Below are 12,171 nucleotides of genomic sequence, written 5' to 3'. Positions count from 1 at the left end.
GTTCAGTTGGACAGGCAGGCTTTCGGAAGGGGTTCACAACTTTGGATCACATATTCACCCTCCGGGCCCTTATTGAGGAGGGCAAAGCCCACAATAAGAGGATTTATAGCTGCTTTGTGGATTTCCGAAAAGCCTTTGACATTGTGCCACGTGCTCGGCTTATGCAGCGGCTAGAAGCCCTTGGTGTTCTTACATATATGCAATGGGGAGTCTATGCACTCTATGAATCCGTGTCAAGAAAGGTGTGGTCTCCCAAGGGCTTGTCAGAGGCAGTGGCTAGCACCATTGGAGGGACTACAAAGACATCAAAATGCCTTAAAACTATTTTGTACGGACAAAGCTTTGTCAATCAACATGGACAAAACTAAAGTGATGGTGTTTAACACCACTCAAGCATGGGTAACAAGATCAGAACCAGAATTCTTCTTGGGAGGGGAAAAGGTGGAATACACACGCTGCTACACATACCTAGGAGTAACATTTACAAAACGTAGGTTCTCCTTACAGGAGGCTGCTTGTGCCCAACTTTCTCATGGATATGCACATCTGCAGTTCCAAGAGCCATGGACTAAGCTATGGTTATTTGATACACTTGTCACACCAACTCTTCTCTATGGAGTAGAAACATGGGGACCGAGTCTTAACAAGGCAAATCATTGGAAAGAATTAGAGAGACCTTTAGTGTCAATGATTGCTCGCATAATAAGGAGCAAAGCATCGGTGCCCCACGATATAATCCAGGCAGAGATGGGAGCAACACCTATAATAACCGAGGCATTGTTCCGATCAGTGACATTTTTCCAATGTCTTTGGGAGCTACCTAAACGAAGGTACCCAAGTTTGGCACTTATGTCATCAAGACAACTGGCTGAAATGGAGACTCTCATTGTTGGTATGCTGAAATGCAGCAATGGTTCGAGTCACATGGCATGAGTATAAATGCACTACCGCCGTTCCAATATAGCTTGGACTGTCCCCACCTAAATATGACCAAAGTGGAAAAGAATAGAGTGATCCGGATTGATATTATTAACTTGGAAAACAAGATAACATGGATCAGCCCCAAAATACCACTAGGTACAAAGATGGCCCACAATAAGACACACTTCTTACATACATCGGAGGATGGATTCATCATCAGGCCACATTTTATGGACATACATCTATCCTATGCGCTGCGTAGTGTGATAGGGCAGCTAAGAACTTCATCACATCAGCTACAGGTTGAGGTAGGCAGATATACACGACTACCTCTAGAAGAGAGAATTTGCCAATTGTGTCATCAAGGAGTGGAATCTGAGGAACACTATGTTTGTCATTGTAGTGTCTTTTATGAAATCAGAGGGAGATACCATTGCCTCTTTAAACAAGGCTTTGGCCCACTACGCAAGGTAATGGAATATGAGGACCAACGATGCCTAGGACTTTTCTTGCTAGAGCTCAAGAGACATTGGGAAAAGTTGTTGAAGAATACAGCCACACAAGCTCATCCACAAAGAACAATCACAACTTTCTTTAGCCCCATCACTCCTACTAATCCGACAAGTCCATCACGGGATACACAAATGGGCTCCAGACCAGGACATAACAAAGGGGTTACAATTGATCGGGCGATAGCAATTTGCCGTGCACGTAGGCCCTGCCCCCATGGACCACGACCTCGACACCCTTGTCATCGATAGATAAAAACCAATATCTCCCGCCATGGTAGGTGCTTCCCTTGCTTTGGAGACATTTCCATTCTGGATCGACCTATACTAGAGATCTTTCGAAGACAAAAGCTACAATATACCTAACTTGAGAATCTCACATGTGCCAAAAACCAGATTCCCTCGTTTCTTCTCTTTTCATCTTATTTACTTTTATATTTACTGTGTAGTATTTATTTTATTTTGATTTGTTCTCAAAGACGAGACAACACTCAAGATGTAATCTCTTATTTGGTCTTATAGGCCATTTTGGCCTCTTAAAAGACGTTAATATATCTGTCTTTCTTTCTTTCTTTCTCTTTCTTTTTCTATGAGTATAATGGCGATTGAATTTGATTGCTCAACTGACACATAAAGAAAAACATAATGTATACAAAATTTCCTATGTTCCTTTGCAGGAAGCTATCTCCCATAGTTATGAGTATAGCTTTGAAATCTATTTAGAAAACCTTCAATGTTGTGTTGAAGGGTTCAAAAGTTTGTTGTGTTGGAGGTGGATTACAACGTAATGGTAACCAAAGAATCGGCTGGCTAAAAGGTTGCACTGGATGACCTCTGAACTGAATTAGAAGTCGATGTTGGTCAGAAACTGCTTAGCGACATATTGTTGTATGATGCCTTAAATAACTGATTGAACAAATATTACACCATGGAAGATAATATTCAGGAAAGAATCAGAGGGTTAAGTATTGGCATATTATATAGAACTAGTAGAGTGTTATGAATTAACATTGTCAATTTGGATCGGGAATGGGCAGATGTGTTGGCTTCATTTGATAACATATCAGTAAGTGTTGGATTTTCCTTATTGAGAGATGAGCAGGATAAAGAATTTGTAGATGGTATCCCTGAGCATGTTTTATTCGTGGCATCGTAACCTATAAATTATATGAGATCAATCATCAGTGGACTTGAGGCTCAGAAGCTGGGACATCTTTGCATAATTTGTGAAAATTTAGGTTAAAACTACAAGAGCTGGCCAAAAAAAGTGACTTGACAAATTGGTCCGACTCCCAAATCTTTGAAGGAGCCCCATTTTCTCTACAAAGAATCTAACCTTAGTGTAGGCATTTGAGCCACCATCAAGGCTTTGTGTATGCACACTGATAAACCCACTGAAGTTATTTTTTAGTGTAATTACCATCATATATTTTGGGTTACAGGATTTTGGTCCTAATGGTTTTTGTCAATTTACATTCCCTACTCATGTTTTTGGATTGTTGTGTTTCAATCTTTATTTTAAGTTTTTTCACATGCATAGTTTGTGTTGAAAGCTTCATGGTATATTATGAAACATGGAAAATGTCTAGGATTTTCAAGTGTATTTGTGATGGACAACTTGAACACTAACTTAGGCTTTACTTTGTATACGAAATTGTGGATTCTCTCCTTTTGTGTGCCCACATGCACTAAATAATTAACCCAAACCTGGATTATGTAAATAAATCCACTTGGAGCCCACATAACTAAATTCATGCTCATGTGCAATAAATATCACTGTCCTTGACATCCATGTGCTGAAAGCATCAATGTAATGTGTTATTAACGAACATCTGTGAAATATTGGTATGCTTCCATGTTCCAAGTAAATATAATCTGGATTAATGTAGTTAAGATATGAATCTGATGTCAAAAGGTTATCCATTATTAGTAAGGCACCACTAATGTTAGCTATATGATTTAGGTTACTTTTTCCTCCTAGTTTGTGTTCCATTTCAATATTCCCTTCACCAAAGTAATTGAGCACACATACAATGCAGACTATCTATGCTATATTGTGAGAAAAAGTTATATATTATGCACAGCTCCCAGAATAGAATTCGAAATTTATTGTTTAATTTTTCATCTAACTAATCATTTGATTTATATCTACAATGTTTCTTGCTCGCATCCAATAATGTGTTCATGTACACACTTTATCAATACTTGTCAGCCCTTGAATATAAAAAATATGCAAAGATGATACCACAAAATGATCATGAGGGGTAAATGGAATTAAGCAATATTGATTAAAATCATATTTATTGTATGTTACACAAATCTGAGTGCAAAATGGAGGCTATGGAGAAAGAATGGTGGAGGCCTCTAGGTTTTGTAGGGGAAGTCCAAATAGCAAGGTTTTGATTTTGATGAACAAGGAACTATAGTAACCAATGGGTGATGTGATGCAAGAAAGGTATTGTTTGGGAGCAAGTGCATGAAAGACTTCATATCATCATTCACATATATAAATACATACATGTATAGATTAGTTGTCAAATCATCCGAAATTTTGATCAGGGTATAGTATTTACAAAGAAATATCCATTATGAAGTATAAAGCTTTTTAGTAGAAATAAAGTATGATTTTTTAATAAATATTATCAGCAAGTACACTAACAAGTAAAAAATTTAACTCTTCTTTATGTCCTTTTGAATCGTAGATCAAAGTAAATGATGTGTAACTTTCCATTCTATTGATTCTTCAAAGAAAGATTATGCTATCGTTAGACAAGAGCATTTAAGGTGCATATTAGACATTCACAAGACATCGAAGATGGAGCATATTAGCTTGTATAAAAGATTGGATAGTGATGGAAGGCCGATGAAAGGGTGACATCAAAGTGTGTAGCTATTCCTTGACATGACTAATTGAACTTATAAAGTAATGTGAAATGTTGAACTAAAACCAAAAAAAATTATAAGAAGTGATAATCACTCATGTATGTTGTCCTATAATGGTTCAGTGATGTAGTTTTTTTGAGTTTTTTTTTCAAACATTGATGAGACGTAATGATATAGGAGATTATGTAAGACACGAAGTTGTCTTCTCAAATTGGACTAGTGATAAGATAACTATACATGGTCCCTACCCCAAGACACATCTTAGTGATATATCTAGCAATTAGAGTTATTTTTCACTAAAATCCATTGTAAAACAAAATCTGGACCAAAGGTTCACCATGAAACATTTGCATTTGTAATGATAATACCTAGCATTCATATGGCATTTGGGTATTATTAGTGACACATAAAACAAAAATTGAGGGCATTCTATGGATGTAATCAAAGCAAGTTAGACAAATGATTCCTTAAATGGACCCGATGACTATAAAACAAAATGTTAAATCTTCACGTATACTTTTTAATTCATTTTCATTGGCTAAAGAGAACAGTAGTGTTGTGAGCTCTACTCTTTTGTAAACATTGATTGTATACTATCACATTGTTAGTGTCTTGCTTGTTTAACATTTTTTTTTAAACTCCAGAGTATGACATGAATGTTTATCTTACTTAAGTGTGTTTGCTTTGTTGTAACATGGATTATATGCAAGATGATCATGGTTATAATGATATTTCGACCATCCCATATCTTACCCTTGTATTTTGTTGAGATTCCATTAATGTCCCTTTCATGTTTCAGTACTAGGATAAAGGGAGCCACTTGGCACTAGTAATCACATATGCAATATTCCACCTAGGGAGATTTTTTATTAAGTCACAAGATCCAAGTCAACAATCATAATCAAATTGCTTTTGCATTACAAATCATACAACACATCATTTCACATCATGAGTGGGGATCTCTTTCTTTTCTTATCAACATCTACTCATAAAAGACCAAAGTATTCTATCTATTTTCCCACTTTTGGGGGAGGAAGGAGGTTTGAATAGTATTTTCTCTTAGTTTGAAACCTTTGGTAATAAATTACATAATGCATTACCTTTCAAATAGCATATATACTAGGAATTATTGACTTCATGTGTCACTAAAAGTATCTATGATATTCATTATATATATGTCTATATATGTATATAATCTATTACATACATGTTTTTGGATATGATATTTATGTAGCATAACTTTGGTTAATAACCAAACACTAGAATCCAAACCATGTTCTTCTCATAACATATAATGTTGGATTTTCTTGTTAACAAATACTAGGTACTAGGTAGTGCCTTTGCAAGCAACAATATTGTGCAGTCTTAAACATGTAAAGGTTCACTACACTAGAAAACTTCAATGCAGTAAAAATGGTCTAGTGTAAATATGCACTTACGACACAGGTACAACAAGGGAGGTGGTCTTAAATGCAAATATGTGTCTTCCCACACATGTCACACACAATGTGAATGATCGAGTTTGTTATTGTTGCAACCCGATCTAGTTCAAGAATGTCGTACAATCATGTTGATCAATGAGCTTCCGTTGCCTTTGCTAAAGTCATTATCAAGCTTAGTTGTGATCGGCATACAATCTGCCATGTTGAATGTGAACAAGTTCAAGATGTATTAGCATTAAGAGAAGATGCCATGAGCTGTGTAGATGATCTTGATTCCAAGGAAGTAGTGAACGTTGTCCATATTCTTCATTTTGAACTTGGCAACAAATAGAGATTTCACTTTCTTGATGGTGGGTCATCAACATAGAAGTGGATGCATGTGGTACCATGTGAGTTGGCTCACATGTAATATAGGGAACTGCCTGACATCGGCATGGGAAAGTAGATGGTATTGCATGACTACATGATCTTCAAGTACCATGCCCTCCATGCTTACTTGAGGCCATACAATGACTTCTTGAGTTGTCATGCATCAAATTGACCTATGTTTGGTAAGAGTGGGTTGATGAAGTTAACATGGTAATTACATCCATCAAGTATCGTGCTTTTCAAAGGTTCCATACATCCAAGACTTCGTTATTCACACTCAAATTATTCGTAACTGAATGTCAATGTCCAAATCAAAATGTTCACACTTGCCACACTTCCTTAGAGACATTGCCGAGAATATACCAAAGATCATAAAATATATTACGAAATAAATGGAAGATTACAACTATAAGAATACTACTAATCAAATGTTAACAAACAACATACACAAGATGGGGGTTTAGCTTATATAGCACTACCTTCTAAGTTCTTATATTTATCATGATAGGAATTGGTCGGATATGAGATATCCTATACATTGAATATAACCATTAATCTCTTATATATGGCAAGGGTGGTTCTATGCATATGACAAAGGTATACCATATACAATGGAGGTGATCTTTACAAGTGCCCCACGGCGAAGTTCACACAATTTTACAGCCAAGATTGTTGGTCAACAATCTTGGATTGCCTGTGCTAGCTTTTGCATCATGCTTCATGTCTGAATTCATCCTAAGACGAATTATTTCCAATGAACTACAACGAAGAAGCTACACTGCAAATAAGTTTATAGAAATGGAATATATAGGTAAAACGAAACTCAAGAATGCAAAACATCAATATCACCACAATTCATACCACATTTGGACTAAGAGATATGAAACAAAGACAATAGGGGAGATCGGCATGCTTTTCATTTGTTTCATCCCTACCATTTGATTTGTCCATGTATTACTATTGTGTGCATGGACCTAGCACATATTTGGCATTTTACGGTTACGTTATACAATCCATAAAAGGCACAATTCTTAACCACCTTTTTGAGCATGATATTGTGCATACATCATTAAAATTTATCGAAGTTTTTTGTAGGCCAAATAACTATATTAGTTAAGGAAGACAATGATTGGTTTGTATCCTTCAAGTCTTTTTCTACGATATGTGTACCATGGACATCGACGGTATTTAACCAAGTATTTAGCCATTTGTGGATAATGATGTATCTTACCTTACCTCCATCACCATCGGTGTGCAGCCTATACATCATATCACACCATGACTTCCATTCAATTATTGACAATTATAGGCTCACAAACTAGTGCATATGCATTGTAAACTATTCATAGATATGCATCTATCTTACATATTATATATCTTTCTTATTGTTAGAGCTTTAGAAAAATTTCCAAGAAAATGAAACATCCCATCAAATGAAATGCATACCCAAGCTTGTAGCATTTGAAATGAATGGTGGTGTTAGTTTTGATTCCCCCGAGTCCTATAATGACTAGGTTTAAATGTATGTGCCAATCTTTCTTTAACGAGACATGAATCCTAAACATTCCCAAATAAAAGATATGCAAGTTTTCAGTTTCCAATGGGTGAGACATTTGGAATTGTATCTTATCGAAAGCATGAAATATGTGGAAAAGCAAAATTTAGATGTGAAGTATAAAAGCCTATGTACTTTGTGTTCTTATGCTCTTAAAACAAGACTCTTGATTGATGAAGAATTGCTTTTCTTTTTTTTCTAGTTTATAAGCAATCTATATGTAAAAGAAACCATTGGTTGAAGACATATCCATGTTGTGATTCATTTTTCATTTCATTCCTTACGAGGTTTGTGCCTACTAAAGGCTTCAATGCACAAAACCCTAGATAAAAGGTGAGAACAAAGCATTAAAAAGACTGAAGAAAAGAGAACAAGTTGTGTCACCTTTATTTATCCAACATGAAGCATTGATTTATCTCTTGTAGCTTTATGAAAATTCTGAGGATGAATAGTCACAAAAAATGATAAAAGGAGGACACCCTTCCTTTTACATGATGAGGATTCAAGGACATGAACTAGGTGAAGTTTTTCCTGACTTTGATCAGGTGTTGTTGGGATTTTTGTTTTTTAGTTTATCAAAGGTTGGCAAGAAAGTGCTTCTAATCATATAACAAAGAAAACCTCCCCATCAATCGAAATACTATGCTTTTTCAAACGTTCACACTTCTTGGTGCGAGTTGAACCTCATCAAAGTTAGTGAACAAATGAGAGAACTTTACCTCTCCATTACCTGCTAAAGAATAAGAGCACATTCACAAAAATGCTCTTTTCCCTTCTTGTCTTCACAAATGCAAGTCACCACCTAACAACAAATTAACACTTTTTCGGATAAGAGCCAATAGTAGTTCTGTCGTGACTAGGATTTCATAACTATCATTTCCATTCATGGTTGTGAATATGATACATTAAATCGACTCCCATAAAGAAATGAAATAAAAAGCATTATGTTATCACAACTTGTGACCCACAGTGTAATATATCTCAACCTAGCATTTGACTCACATAATGTGCCAAATTGTGCCCTAAGTTTAATGCATGCACACAATTTTCGAAAGGGTATGACACTTTCTCAAAGCATATTGACAACCTTTTTTTAAAAATAGATATCAAGAAAAATGTGCAGGGATTCTGTTTTTTCTCGACAAGTAATACAAGAAATGGGAAAGTATGTTGTTTTGGAAATGAGTTGAATCGACACCAAAGTAGACCAACCACCATCTACACAATTTATTCTTCAACATAATCCATTGTTATACCATCACGTTGGGGGGAGATGCCACTCAAGTTGTAACATTGGGTTAAGTTCATGACATTGCAATTACATTATAATAAGAAATGAAATAAAATTGCAATAGTAGTTTTTTTGGAAATAAATAAATTGCAATAGTAGTTGTTCATTGTGTAATTGGGAGGGGGGAGGATAAGGGGAATCGATTTAACTCGAGGTCCAACCTTTAGGAAGGGACAAAAGTTGGAAGGGAATGTAACTCAAGAGAGCAACCTAAGGATGTTGACCTTGTTGACCTTGCCTGACACAAGGTCCAATATAGTCTGACCATTTTAGGTTTTAAAATACATGTGCATCATCACAGTGGGCCAACAAGTTGAGAGATTATTCTTCACCCACACGGGCATGTTGCAAATGTCTTCAACATGAAGTAAGGAGGAGGAGGAAGAGGAGGAGGTTTTTAAAGAGAATCGCTCAAATTGCAACATTAGCAAGTGTTGCATAGTTTTCATTGAGGGAACTGTAATGTCGGTCGGGGAGCCCCAGAAAGGAGAAGGAAAAATGATGAGAACCCAAAGAATGGATGAAAAGAGGATGGATGGACCATGGGACAAAATAATGCCTTTTTCTGGAGCCATGAACAACAAGCGAAGGGTTGTTTTTGGGACCATGGGACAAAATAATGCCTTTTCTGGAGCTATGAACAACCCTAAGGGTTTTGTTTTTGGACCCTAAGAGATAAACCTTTTATTTTCCTTTTCTATAAGGAACCTAGGCAGGGAGGGGACACATGGCAGAACTTGAGTGGATGCACAAGTGTCACGTGACATTCACTGCCCCCAAGAAAAAATAGCATCATTCCCAATGCATACACACATATATATAGACTATAGTATATATGTATATATAGTGTGTGTATGTGTATGTGTGTGCCATTCCATCATTTCATGATCCATCCAATGGACCACCACCCCATCCATCAATCATCATGACCATCATCCTCATCATCATCATCATCATCATCATCATCATCATCATCATGACCACCATCATCATAGTGACCATCATCATGACAATGACTTTTTGTTGTTTTCTATCTATTTTATAATTAGCTTTTTGATCATCATATCACAACTCTCATCGCCATAATAAGGGGCTACAAATCTATTGTTTATGGGCAAGTCCGATCGAGCATACCCTATACATGTATACATGTATTGTTCGCCAACCTTCTCGAAACCCCCAAAAAACCCTCAAGTCTTCTAAATTCCCGAACGTTTTCCTAGTGTCTACTATGAAGTTATCTCCCTTTTTATCCGGTTTTCGTTCGTTCTTATTTCTCAAGCGACCAAAACAACATATGTGCAAGTATATGGTGTTTGTCTCATAGACAAGTTGTAACATCGGCATTTGATGGTCAAGACCTTAATACACTTCTTCTTCCTCCTCTATTACCTCTCTCAACCACACACATACACTCTCTTGTCATGCTTCACCTTGTCCCACGTACAATGTTTGGTCACCCACGAACATTTGAAAGATATCCATCTATCTTTAAAATGAGATGACATTTTGACATTTAGTCGATCATCATCTACTTTGGTTACATCAGTCATATGGGACCTCCAAGGACAATAAAAAAATCTCTCTCCCTCTATTGCATAAAGAGAGAGATTTTTTGTGAAAATACTCGTAAGTAGTTGTTTTACATCAATGCTCACTAAGTACAATGCTATCGTAAGTTAAATCAAGCATGTGCATTGTGAAGTAAACTTTTGAAGAAGCTCTAGAAAAACGTTACTAGATTGTATTTGGACTTCACTTGGTGAAATTTATCGGCTCAAATGATACTTTAGGCCCTTAAGAACCCATTCGCTTTTATGCCAACATTGGAGGTTTACACTTTAATGGCTCATAGAATCTCCAACTTGGTACATTTTCTCATTATTTCAAAACCCTTACTTTGTGCTTTAAAATTTGAAAGTGTAGATACAAAACAATTCAACGGTCAGATGTTATTTGTGTGTGTGACAATCAGTTTCAATTAGTTAATCTTCTTCTTATACAAACAACTTCATGAAAGAGACATGTGGCTACCTCGTGCTTCGGGTTAAGGTCATTTGTGTTGTGACAGATGTGTGCAGCACCACCAATTTCATTCAAGCAATATTCCAAGTTATGGACATGGGTTGGGTAGAAAACAAGTATGAAACCTATGCCTATAGTAGAACTCTTTTCTTAAGCCGTGGAATTTCACTTAAAAATAATCTCCTTTAGCTTTAGAGCAAGACCACTAGGCACATGCACTCGTCTAAATTCTCAAAAAAAATAGAATGATGTGCACTGGGAAGTAGATTCTATCACTTAAGGTACATGTAGAGCCTGCCTACTAAATCATACTGACTGTAAAATAATAGCATTGTCATAAACTACAGCCTTATTGTCATTTGTCAGCAAGTGTGAACATCTACAATTTTCATAAATGATATTAACTTATTACGGATTCGAGTTGTAACGATGTATATGCACGTTGTCGTATGGATGGCATGATGACAAAGAAAATGAATGGGGTCAAATTCACACTAGCCCCATGAATTGAGGTGACAAAAAACGACTAACCTTCTTGGGCCTTGGTGATACCCATAATCTAAATACTTCTTAAATTCACATTTATTACTACTAGTTTACTGTCATATTATTGTAATAGGCAATCAACACTTTGGAAGTTAATTTTGTAACAATTTTATCACCAAACAAATGAACATGTACATATTGTTTTTCATTTTGAAACGAGATGCAAAGTTCTAAAGGGAATTATAACATTGTCAAGATTTGATGGGCGTTCAGCAAAACATTTATGTCATGTGTGATTTAACAACTATAATAAATGTAGAAAATTATTCATATCCATTCTAAACTCATAGTAGTCAAAAGCTGAAGACTTGTTCAAGGTAATGAATTAGCTTGGTTGAGAATCGAGATACACCATTCTTAGCTTTAAACATTTGTGATGTTGTCCACTCCTAATAGATGCAATGGATGTCAGTGGTCGAAATCAGATCATGTGCATAGGGAGGTATTCCCCCTAGACAAAAAAAAGTAAGTAACTAAGATGAAAGCTTAATATCGTAGAGAATTGTTGAAGGGCCAACAAGGAATATATGCATACCATTGTCTTCAATCATGAGTTGGGAATGATGAAGAAGTTCGAGGATGAAATGATTTAATACAAGCGCTTGGACCAAAAGATAACGGAACGGTTCG

This window comes from Azolla caroliniana, unplaced genomic scaffold, assembly GCF_043228905.1.
Source record: "Azolla caroliniana isolate FFs.n. ecotype wild unplaced genomic scaffold, voAzoCaro1.0.p SCAF_18, whole genome shotgun sequence".
NCBI classification, from domain to species: domain Eukaryota; kingdom Viridiplantae; phylum Streptophyta; class Polypodiopsida; order Salviniales; family Salviniaceae; genus Azolla; species Azolla caroliniana.
The sequence above is the reverse complement of the archived record's forward strand: the minus strand, read 5'-3'. Positions refer to the sequence as shown.